Here is a 13,060-nt window from a genome sequence, read left to right as displayed (position 1 = left end):
TTTGTTTCCATCTCCCTCTAATTTTCTTCTTCTTTTCCCTTCCCTTCTCATTTCCTACTCCTTGTGTTTTTCTCTTTCCCTAGTCTTTCATTCTCTCTTTCTTTTTTTCACCGATCCTTTCTTTTCCCTTCCCTTCTCCCTTTTTCTTTTCTTCTCCTCGTTTCGCGGCCGCCCTGCCCCAAGTCTGGCACTGCACGTACCGGCTGCCCCCCGCCCGCCGCCCCGGGGTAACAGATGCCCCCAGCCCGGCCCGGGCGGCGGCACAGGGCAGTGTCCGGCCCGGGAGAACCGTGGAGGGCCCGGTGCAGCGGCGGGGCTCAGGGCGCGGCCGCCGCTCGGTGCGCGCCTTCTCCGCCGGCCGCTGCCTTCGCACCTCGTCGCGTTCGGGGAGCTGCGGGTGCCCCCGGACACAGCGCCCGCCCGCCCCGCCCTGCCCCGCGCACCCATCCTCGCCCTCACCTCTGAGCCGGTCTCGTCGGACCCGAGATGGACATTAACGCCGCGGAGTGGACCGGCCGACCGGCCGATTCATGCGGGCAGGTCGGGGTGCGATGGCCCGCACCCTCTTTGCTCGAAGGCGGGGGGAAGGGGGACACGTACGGAGGAAGAGGTTTAAGGTCGCAGGTCTGGACGGAGGCAGCGGGGAGCCGGCAGCACAGTCCCGGCGGGCTCCCCCGCCGCCGCAGGTGCTGTGCCCGCGGCAGGAGCGGCGCCGCGGGGGTCTCCGCCCGCCCCGGGCTGGGGGCCGCGCTCAGCAGCGCCGGGAGCGGCCCGAGCCGCGGGGAGCGCCGCCTGGCAGCCGGAGCTGGCGCTGGGTGCTGCGACTGGGACCCTGCCTGGAAATCTGAGAAAGACACTCCATCAACAACTGCGGGGAGTCAGATGAAGACATCAGCGCTCCTGTAACGCCAGCTGGTCCAGCACTGCCGGGAGCCGTGCACCGCTCGGACACGCACACCACGGCGGGAGAAAAAGAAAAACAAAAAAAAAAGAAAAAAAAAAAAAAAAAAAGATAAAAAATAAAAAGAAGACTACCAAGAAAAAACCCCACCCCAGTGGAGGAAGGAAGGGCAAAACGATTAAAAAATAAAAATCAAACCACCCCCCGCCCTCAGCCTGCTGTGAGAATCAGAGGCCGGCACTGAGATTTGTAGAGCCGGTAGCAGCAGCAGCAGCGAGGCTTCCTCCTCCAGAGCGGGGTCCCGTCGCGGCGAAAGCTTAGATCCAAGCGGGAGCGCGGCGGGAAGCCGGGCCGGCGTGGGGAGGGCCGGGGCGCTGCCCGGGCTGGGGGGGCGCGGGGGGCGCCGCTCTCGCGGACGGAGCGAGCGCGGAGCCGGACGTGCGGACGCGGGGGCTTTGCCAGGGCGACTCGGCGCCGCAGATGGATTTATAGGGCCCTTTGGCAGTGACGCGCCCTCCGCTGATTCGCTTTCAGACCCAAACACACGCTGGCCCCCCGCACCGGACCCCGCGGAGCCTCCAAATATCTCCCGGCTGAAGTCACCGGCCCGACATACCGTGGGCTGCGCGGCCGCCGGCGCAGCCCCGCGACACCCGCTGGCCCCGCGGCGGCGGCGGGGCCGGGCCGGGGTAACCCAACACCGCGTCCCTCCCCAGCGCCGCCCGGCCGCTCCCGCTCCCGCGGACGGACTGACGGACCGACGGACCGACCGACGGCCGGCGGCGGGTGCGCCGCCCCCTCCTCGCCCCTGGCCGGCCGCAGGTGCCGCCGCCGCCAGTCCCCGCGGAAGGCGCAGTGCGGGGCGCGGAACCTCCGCGGGGCCCGGCCCCTGCGCGGGGGGTGGCGGCTCCACTCGCTGAAGGCCGCGGCAAAGTCGCTGTAAACAGTGTCGACTTTCAGCCCTGTGCCGTGTATTTATGACTCACGCAGTTGTCCGGAGGTATGAGATCCTCATGTCTCCGGTGCTGCGGAATTAGCGCGGCGCAGCCCGGGCGGGCAGCGCGGGGTTTGTGCGGGCGGTCTGGAGACCGCTCCCCGCACCTCGTGCGGCTTCTCTTTTAAAACAGTCTTTGCTTCTGGATATTTATTTTTTGGGGGGAGAAGGCGCTCGGGTTATGGGATGCAGCAGAGAAACCCCAGAAGAGCGGGTCGGCTCGGCACAGCGCCGAGCCCCGCAGCTGCGGGACGGGGGGACCCGCGCCGGGCACGGCCGGGCCGCCCCCAAAGCCCCCCCACCTGCCTGCGGGTTTGTTTCGCCCCAGGCGCGCGTATGTTGTGGTTACGGCTGTGCATTCACACGTGCGCGCACCCCTCGCATCCCTCCCGGGGAAGGGGAGCAGCCCCCAGACGGTCCCTCCGGTGACCCGCGGGCACGGCTGCCGGAGGCAGCGACGGCCCCGGGCGGGGGTGGCCCGGCAGGGCGGAGAAAGGGGGGAAAGGGGCGGCGAGCCCCGTCCGAGCCCCGTGGGCTGCCTAGTCCTGACTCTGCTCAGTCGCCTGCGCCACCTCGTCTGCTGTTATGCGACTTTCCCTCTCCCTCTTCCCATTCCCCCGTTTAAGTCCCAGGCCCTGCAGGGAGAAGATGCAGTAGGCAAGTGGGACCAGCTCCTGCCGCGTGTCCTAGGCTTTGTGCATAGCCCATCCTCCACCACTTGCACCCTCTCTGCACCGTTCGCTTAGGACGCAGGATGAGGACCGTGCATGTGGACTCCAGAGCAGAGTGAGTGCACGCCAACAACGCTAGTTTGCTCTCCATCCGTCTGAAATGTACATAACCCTCCAAGCTCTTAGTTGTGAAGGAGATCGCAGGCTGGGGGCTGCAGCACAGTAGAGGGGGTCGCAGTCAAGTCACTAGATAGAATGGGAATGAGAATCAATCCCTACGATCTCCAGGGGACTAGTGAAGATTTTTGAGATGTTTATTGGAAATTTGGAGAGGTATGCTGAATGTCGTCTGGATGGGCTGCCAGGACAAATATTTCTGCAGAAGGAATCTTCTAAATTTCCATCGGATGACAAGATGGAGAGACAAATATGAAATTTCTTGTGAAGCCCTTTGGGCAGCATGGCTTTTCCATGGAGGGGAAATTTCGTTACTATCTTCCACTGTATGAGGCATTTGTGATGAAGTGGTCAGCCCTTCTTGGGACCATGTCTCTGCAGGAGCAACAGATTTGTGGCTCAGAAATAATGTCTGAAAGAATTAAATTTTTAGATTTTTTTTTAACTTCAGGTTATTTTTTTTCCCTAACTGTGCCATTTCAAGAAAGTGTAATTTGCATGGAAGAGATTTCTTCTAAGTATAGGAGAGTAAAATATTCCCCAAAATTATCTGCTTTATAAATGTTAAACAGTGATATACATAAAAGTAAATGTTCACTTAAAAGTAATCTTAACTTTTTTCAGTACAGAAAGTCTAGTGATAGGCACCTGGAATAAAAGTTCCTGAAGCCTCTTTGCAGCCTCTTTCCAGGCAACAAATAGGACAATGACAGAACAATCTGTTGAAAAGAAACAGGGTATATGATATCCGTACAATAAAGACACAGGCATTTGATAAATGCATCTGTTTATGTATGTGTGCACACCAGAAGGGGACAGGAGAAGGCGTTACAAGAAGCAGTGCTTGGTTTGGCTCAGCGATACTGTTCAGGTTGTGCTACCTCTGTCACAAAGTTATTTACGTGTGGTTGTGAGATGGGCAATGGATGAAAGTGCTGTGTGCACAAGAAGTTATTCCTGGCTTCCACCCTGAGCAGAGCAGAGGAACGGATACAACGTGGTGCCTCCATTAAAGGTTGGGGACTTAAACATGCTGAAATGAATGCCCTACACTGTTTATGGTGACACGGAGTCCTAGTATTTTAAGTGAAAGATCATTAACTAAAACTTTACTGCACATACTGGACAAAATGAACTCAACACATTATTCTTTTGCATGGGTTTTGTCAGTGCAAAGCCACTAATTTTCTTTAAATAACAGAAGGTAATGAAGCCAAGACAGAGATTGTCCATCTATAATACTGCAGGAGTTTATTTTTCCTTGCTATTAAAAGCTGCTGAAAGCCCATTTCTTAGCTTACGTGTTATTTAGTTCATGTGAATCAGAGTGAAAGGAAATGTTAGGCAGATGTCTTAGCTGCACTAATAGGATAGTTGAAATAAATGGAGAGCAAACCTGCTAGTTCTTAATCACTAAATAATGTACCTGGCCTCTCCCTGAGCTGCCAGCACAAGTCTCTTGGTAAGGAGGGTTACTGAGAGCCCTGTGCACTCTTTCTTGATGGAAAGTAAAGTAGCTGCTGAAAGATTTCCGTAGTTCTATTAAAAGCTAACAAAAGCTACAAAAACTTCAGAATTGATTATATTTTTTTTATACAGATCATGAAAGTTTTGGAGCTGCTAGAGATAAAACTCTTTTTGGTGAAGAAAAAAAAAAAAGAATGTCTGCTGTCAGGAAAACTGGAAGAGAAAAATGACCCATTCAGACCTAAATAAAACATGTCTTTACATTGTAAAGGTTGCCTCCTTTAAAATAAGCTAAAAAGCTGCTTGACATTATGCAGTATGGTCTCATTTTTTTTGTTTATATGTGTCAACATGATGTATAGATCTCTTAAGATGTCAAGCGCTCCACACTGTAATTTCTAAGTTACCTTTGAAATATGAAACATGATTTCCTAGTCACAGTGTGACTGCTCAGGCAGTAAGTGGTGGTTTCTTTGGTATTAGTAACAGAGGAGACTATGCTGTTGTTAAAGCAAGTATCCTCAGAAGTCATCTGAGTACCAGCAATATGCACCAAGTGGCTGCATGCCTGGGAAGCAGCTGTGTTTTGGGACACAGCTGTCTGCTCCCATATGATGTCAAATGCCCTTGGTCATCCCTAGGCCTGCAGGAGATCCCTGCATCATTGAGCCACTGCCTGAAAGAGCTTTGAGCATTCATTGCCTTTTTTTTATTTAAGATTATTAAAATTCGTAGTGAATTCACTATTCTGAGAACATGGGTGTCTGTTCTGGTCTGCACTGACATCCAGCACTGGACCTGCCATTCCTGCATCTCATGGGGCACGTATTACCATGACTTAACTGGTGGACAAGGGGTGAGACACTGATTTAGGTAACAATTAGAGTGAAAATGTGGCAGCTGCTTGGGTAGGGCAGGTTTGTTGGGGCCTATGAGGTGCCCACCTTGTGCTCGAGCCCAGGTAACCTGCTCAAGCAATATAGTTAAAACTATCCCTAATTGCTGTGTTTATTAGAATTATTGTAAGCCAGTGCCAAGGTCTGTTCTTTAGCCTAGGGGCTAACTGCTGCCTTTTGACCACATCCTTCTCACTCCTGCCAGAGGGTGGCTACAGGGTGTGGCTCCTGGCCCCTGTGGACTTGTGCACCCATGTGGGATGATGTTTCCTGGGACAGCATGGGTCCCAGCATGCCAGTGACTGTTGTACCAGGGTGATAGCATCGATGGTTGGGCCTGGCAGCGTCCCTGCAGTGTTTATTTTCCGGGGATAGGTGCAGCCAGCATGTCTGCACGTGCTTCAGGAAGACCTCCCAGGGCAATAGAAACAAATCCTAAGCAGGGGCTCTCTTCTGTCTGTGGTAGGAGAAAGGGAGAAGATACCATGTTTCTAAAATTGATGTGAGATATGGCAAATAGGGCTTAAGGGCGACCTTCCCTTTCGACTGATGTTTGCACAACTTTATTTTAGATACCTGCTTGGATTGTTTAACTTGTATATTTATGGGTGAAATTTAACATGCTGTGGGGAACACTGTAAGCAACTTGTGTTTAAGAATTCATCTGGGCAGTGTCCTGTGCCCAGATTCACCCCATAGCTGAAGTTCCTTTATTCTCTACGAGCCATTTTTCTGGGGAAATACCAACAGATCATGCAAAGCTTTTCTGGTCAAGCCTTTCATCTAGTAGTTCTCTAGCAGAAAGTCATTCAAAGGACTAATGAATCATGAACTCATGGCCTATTCTAGTCGCATACTTTGAAGCAGAGCCTGATAAGAGAGAGTTTAAAACTTGCTAATTAACAGTAATTGTAACAACTGTCACATGCTGCTACTGTTTTAATTGGCATTAATCACAGCTGCATCTGTATTATGCTGCCACTGGGATTCTGGTGTATTTAATCTCAGAATGTGGCACCTTCTGAGAGATTATGAGATCATAAAAGCATGAGGGCAACATATTTGTCAGGGTTGAAGGTCACTAATCTGTGCTGAAAGCAGCCAAGAGGAGCAAGCTGTGCAGAGGGAGAACTGGAACCAGCGGCGATACTTTACAGAGGTGGTGAGCTTTACTGTTTGGATTCTTTCTCCTAAGGGTTTTTTCTGTATTTCTGAATTTGAATTTTGCTGTCAGGTGTTGGCATAAGGCACAAGGAAGATATTTTAGAAGTATTCATTAGCTTGTTCTGCCAGGAGAAGCTCAAAAAAAAGCCTCAAAAACCCATACACCAAACCCCATCAAATTTTATGAGATAAGGAGCAGCAGCTTGATTCTTTTGGATCAAGGTCCATGTTAGACTGTTACTAAGGATAGGAGGAAATGTCTGAGTAATCTGAATGACTACGATGCATTCAGCAGAGTATTCTATTTAGCTGTTTGCTTGTGGCAGATTTGCAGCTGTAAGAGTGTAGTTCTTGTAAACCACTGGAATGTCAGATAGCAGTGGTTATCCATAGCTCTGGTGGTTAGGCAGATGTTTCTGTTAGGATGAGCAAAGACATTGTCACTGGGGTTGGTTATGAGAAAAACTGAGATATAAATCTCCACCTTCTTGCTTATATGTAAATCATCATGTAGAGACAATTAACTGATACTTTTTCTTCTACTTGCAAATATGGAGTTATTTCAGCGTTTCATTGGGGTGGTGGTTGTTTGGTGTTTTGTTGGTTTTTTTTAATAAAACAGTTATCTTGTGTGCTGGCTACTAGCTTGTATTGCTTAAACATACTGGCTTAAGTTGGGAAAACTTCACTACTACTGAAACTAGAAACATTTATTTGGTCTCTGTAATCAGAAGGATACGTTTATGATTACACTTTAACAGAGCAAAAAATTTATGTCTTGCTACAAATTCTGAGAAAAGAGCTCACAGGCAAAATAAGCATAACAATAATTTATAAAATTATTGTGAATTTACCCATATTAAAATCTTCAGCAGCTAGCAAAAAAAGTTCTTAAAACTTGGGCCTATAGTCTAGGATGAAAATGCAAACCGATGCATTTTATTTATACCAGGCTTTTATTTTACTTTAAAATCTCTCGGTAGGAGCACTCTTGGCTTGTTTTTCATAAATCTCTGCATGAATTGTGCATAGACATCTCTCTCCCTTAGGAAGGAAAAATGTGGGAGAACTATACCATGATCTTGCCTACAACTCTGAGCTCTCTACAGTTAGTAAGACTCGCAAGTGCAATGATGTATGTGTTTGTCAAACAAGTTAATCTGAACGCAGGTTTAGGATCTCAGTTCAGCATTGAAGTGAAACACTGACTTTGAGCCAAGGATGGCTAACATACTTAGATATGTGGAAGCTTCTTGCAGAAGTGGTTCCTGAATCTTTGTATGTCTCAGCATGAAGTTATATTTTCACTGCTTTTGTGTAGGGGAAGTGAAAAGAATAGACAGTACTAATCAGCAAACTGAAACAGAGAAAAGTAGAGGTGAGTAATGATGGAAGAAGTAATGGAAGATGGATGGTGGTGGAAAATGAGGGAAGGTGAGAAAGAATCCCAAGTATGATTAGCCATTTTTACCTGAAAAATATGATCAATCCAAAAACCAGCGACAAAAATGTTAAAATTTGCAACGAAACTCAAAATGATCTTGTCTATCTTGGGATAGTAGGATGCTTCAAGGCTTTATGGATAACTGTTGGTAAATTTCCCTCAAAGGTTTCAAAGTATCTTCTCCCGTAAAAGTTAATACAAAATCAGTATTGGGAACTCTGTCTGCTCTTCTTACTCCAGCAATACTTCATTGACTTCGTTGTGGCAATTTCCTGAGTGAGCAGTTGCTTCCAGAGTCAGTGTGGTGCTGCTGGATGAGGGATAGCTCCAGTTTGTGCAAAAGCTATTTCCTGTGCAAAATTGTTGTTGCCTTTAGTCAAATCAACCCCTTGCTTCCCATTCCTCTCTTTTCAGATCCTCTCCCAACATTACTCTTTCCATAAAATATCTTGCCTGTACTCTGTGAGAATCTGTACCAGGCTTTTCAGAACTTATGGTTTGCTTGGAGGAATAGAAATGAGAAATGGAAACAAAGATAAATTCTTAATTTTTGTAAGAAGAAATTCACTATTGTGCAGGAATCAAGATTATATAATTATTAGGTCAGATCCCAAGGAATTAATTTTTCTGGAAATTGGTAAAAGGGTAATTTCCCCACAGCTTTGCTTAATTATGTTTCCCCTTGTATTTTTCGTCTAGGACCTTTAGAAAGAATCTAGGGAAAAACTGGCAGGTCTCCTCAGGGAGAACATGTGATATTATGATGGGAGCTGTTAAAGGCTGTTTGTTCAGATCAATTAATTTCTTTCCTTGGCATTTTTAAATCCAAGCTTAAGTTTTTTAAAGTGGAGATTAACACTTGCTTTGTTCAGGAAAAAAAACAAAACAAAACCAAAACCCAGAATCATCTTTTGCTATGTCCTATCTTGTCAAAATTTCAGTGATGTTTTGCTCTTTCACTGCTCCTTGACATTTGACTGTTCCAGGATGGCTACAGCACCTCTCACTTTTCCATACTGCAACTTTCCCTGTTTTACTCTCTCCATGTGCTGCAAGCAGCCCCTGCTACTCACTCTGACCCTTCCATCCACTTCTTCTCACCTCTCAGGTTTTCAGGTTCTCTTCAATTCTCTTCTCTTTCAGGTTCTCAGCAGCTTAAAACCTGCTGTTCTCTCCTCTGTTAGTCTTTAGTCTTCAATGATGTCTTCATCAGAGGTATGAAGGGCTTGTGCCTGGGTGCCAGCAGGAGTGTTGCTGGGGGCACCTGCTCCTTGGATCATGGGAATGTAGAGTGCAGGCACCAGGCACTGGTCCTCTCTGTTCACAGCTCCAGCACTTACCTCTGTGCTGGCAATATAAGACAAAGCACTAATTTAAACAAAAACAAAATCCCAACACCCCCACTGTCCCTCTCACCCCACTTTTCAAATAAAAAGAAAAGCCAAGTCCGTGACCTTTACATGTTCCTCAAAAAAAACCCAACAAAAAACCCCCCAAAAACCCACAACAAAAAAATACCAAACAACATTAACAACAAAACACAAAACCCACAAACAAACAAACCAAAAAACAAACCAACAAAAAAAAAAAAAAGCCCCCAAACTTAAAGAATTGTTTGGTACTGAATTTCCTGAACGCATAACTTCATCTCTGTTCCCTTTATGGGAATTCCAGTGGTCCTTAACACATTCCTCACTTTGTACCAAGGTGGCTATAGATCTTAATGAGTTTTCTCTGTGGTTTGTTTTTTGTGAGGGAAAGAGGTACCAGAGGAATGGAATTAGGGTAAATATACACAGATGCTTAACACCGATCTTCTTGAACCTTCTTACCCCTTTCATGTTGCTTTAGTTGGGGAAATTCCCAGTGAAAGATGTTAGAAGAGGTATTGTGAGTTAACCCCCCTCTGCCTAATTTTTGTCAGGCAGCTTAGGTGCCCAAGTGAGAAACCAGTTTGCCAGATGCCCTTTCAGTATTTCATGGAGGGTACAGCCTCTCCAGAGGGCAATCTGGCTACCTAAGAGACGAGCACCAGCTTTGTGTGTCCTCACTGGTGTTAGAGGAAACCAGAGGGGACCAGTCTCATGAAAGAGCCATCTCTGCTAAATGGACTTGGATGAAAACAGAGTAGAGAAGACCTGTTTTTCCCTGCATGGATATGACATTGGGAAGAGTCCTCACAGGTTTGTTTTTCACACACAGCATTGGTTCTGCATTCTGGGCTGGCTGCTATGAACACTTGAATCCCTATAGAAACACACACTCTTGAGTCTTGGTGCCCTGTGGTTCACCCTCCCTCCCCAAAACTTCCATTGGTGGGAATGGCTTGTTTACCTAATTTCTGAGGTGTTTGTGGCCTAAGTTTTTACCTCTGAGCAGTGCCCTGGGATGAATGCTCCTTTGTCCAGACCTAGTTCTGTGCCTACACTGCACACACATATGCAACATATAGACAGATTTTCCTTCCTCCACAGTACAAAGGCTAGAGAGACTTAGTTGTGCTTCTTCTGATCTCAGTTCTGCCAGGTTTTCTTGGCAGAAAATTTACAGGCAACTTTTCACAGAAGAAGATGTAGCCTAAGGAGAAACATGGATCTTGGCTTGTTCCCTGGCTCCAGGGGAAAGGCAGCACAGGTGCAAGGGAAAATGCAAGGGCAAGGCTCTGAGTACATCAGAAAGTATTTAATGATCACCAAGTTTAATGAATTATTGCAAAGCTGATGACACCTGAGAAGACAAATACCAATAGTGGTGTTATGAGTGTGCAATCTCTCAGGTAAGGTTCCTTGGGATGTCATCACCTGTCTGACCGGCAAAGGGAAGAGAAATGCCTTCGTCTTTCAACAGCTGCACTCCCAATAACTGTCTGTACAAGCACCAAAGCTGAAACAAACTGCATTTTTCTGTCTGCTCTCTGTGTTTCTACTGCAGATTGTGCTGACTAGGAAATAAGAAACACATGGGAGTAGTTCACCCCGTTGGCTTCACCACAGCTATATCTGTTTTCCTACAAGATGTAGAGTTATCTTGGCACACACAGTTTTAGCAGTCCTCCATACAAGTTTTTCTGTGACTTCCAATCTGTGATGAGGGAGAGTGACTGCAAAGATAATGATTCGTCTGAAATGGCTGGTTAGTTTCTGGAAATTATCTAAAAGTTTAGTTAATAGGCAAGTTTTTACTGTCATCTGTGGTCATTAATGATAATATTAAACCCTAGTGTAAAACATGGTAGCTGTATTCCTGGTATGTTACTTGGGAAGACACCTAATCTTAGAGTTCTGCATAGAGAGCAAGTCTATAATTAAGCCCCTGAAATGTAGAAAATTGAGAAGTCTCTAATGACTCAGTTTAGACTGACAGTACAAGGAGCCTGAGACAATGTTCAGAGGAGCTGGCTCCAATTTGTTGTGAGTTACATTTATTTCTCTGTGGTCTAGGACTTCTTCCAGGTTGGGAATGTCATTTTTTTGCTGTCCTGAATGTGGAGAATCTTGTAGCCCCTTGACTGATGATCCTTGCTCATCTGGGCCGCTTCATCACCCTGATGCATTTCATGCTCTCCTTTGGGGGTCACACTTCAGGTTATTGTGTGTCTTCTGGGCTTCTGCTTTTACATCTCTTTATGCTTTCCCCAGGAAAATTTTGTGTTTTGTTGTGGTACTGGATGGTAGTCATAAGCCGCTTTGTTTTAAAATTCTTATTCTTCCTCTATGCTGTATCAGGGACTAGATGGTCTAGAAATTTACTCTTCATTACACTTCCAGAAATTGCTTGGGAATCTGCACTCTTCTGCCTATCTTCTCTCTTAGGTGCTGTTTCTTAAGGATCTTTACCAGAGAAGCATAGTTGCAGGGGGAAGAGTGAATGTTTGAGTCATTGTTTTTTCCTGGGATGAACTCTATACTTTAACCTTTTCAGAAATATCAGCACCGAGTTTCCTGGACCTGCAGCTCTTCCATTTGAAATACTTGACTGTGTATTTGTCTTGTCTGTGTATCTTGTAAATAAATTGAACTGGCTGAATTGTCTTCCTTACACTACAATAGTAAATTCTTTGATTAGATTTTTAAAATTATATTCAGTATCTGGTAATTTTTGAAAGTTAAGTAAGTGTTGCACCTTAGGAGATTTAAGTAGTTGCATTAGGAGATTTAAGTAGTAGTTTTTGTACAAAAGTATCATGGTAAAACATAAATATCAAAGAAAGTAAAATAAAATTCAAAACAAAATTAAAGGGTTTTCATAGCTATTGATGAAAAGTACCTTTTGACTTCTTAGTGGAGCTATCCTCTAGACTAATGTGAGTTAACAAAAAGCTATTTTGTCTGTGCACCTTTCCCTGACAACAGTTTGTTTATAAACACTTTTAACTGTAATGCCTTTCATGCTGGTTTACTGCATAGAAAAAAATGACCATAATTTGTTTTGCTTATGCTTCCAGGTCTCCACCAGTCACTACTGAATACTGCTCTACATCTTTGAATACATTTGGGTTCAGTATTTCCTTTGAGGTAATTTGCTTTCCACAGACTCTATGCAGCCCTTCAAGGTTTGAACCTGAGCTCTTTCTCTCTCTGTGCAATCTGGTCACACCTTTCATTCTCCAAAGGGCCAGCAGATAGTAGCCTGCTTGTCTCACACGTTCATAAATTTATGCAGGCTGGGCAGCTGCTACTTCATCCCTGAAAGTCCCTGCCCAAAGATGCCAGAGATACTGCTGCCCTTTCACTCTGTAAATCAGAACTGAAAGCTTCTTTCCCACAGGACTCTCATCTGTCAGCTGGCTGCTGCATGCCGAGCTATTCTATTGTGGATCATTTGGAAAGCATCTCTTGGCCCTGATCCTCAGAGGGACTGAGAGCCACCCCCTTGTTCATGAACTCCGTTTGGGGGGGTGAAATGGTTTTGCAGGGTAGCGCCTGTTCATGTCACAGGCTGAGATGCTCTGTGCTGCAAGGGGTGGCAGGTTTCCCACTGACCTGAAGAGGAGCAGGACTAAGTTGTTCTGTTGTATTTTACTTAAAAAACCAAAGGTCATTTGTGATCAGGATGTTTTAAGAAAAAATACCTATTAAAGGAAAAAAGTGTTCCATTGCTGGGCACAGGTGACAAGATAATGCAGTCCAGGAGTTTGATTAAAATAGCTTTTCTATTTTTAAGGCAATTCCTTTAAAAGAATGTTTGACTTTTGTGTAGGCGATAAAATCCTGAAAACCTCTCAGGACAGCACTTGGGTTTTGTTTTCCTTATGATGGGACAGTAACTATCGTGCTTATAGGTTTCAAAGCATTGCTGCTCTGAAATAAACCTGCTGGACTAAATACATTCATTTGGATGAGACAT

Source organism: Zosterops lateralis (assembly GCF_965231275.1).
Source record: "Zosterops lateralis genome assembly, chromosome: Z".
Lineage (NCBI taxonomy): Eukaryota > Metazoa > Chordata > Aves > Passeriformes > Zosteropidae > Zosterops > Zosterops lateralis.
This window is presented reverse-complemented; position numbering follows the sequence as displayed.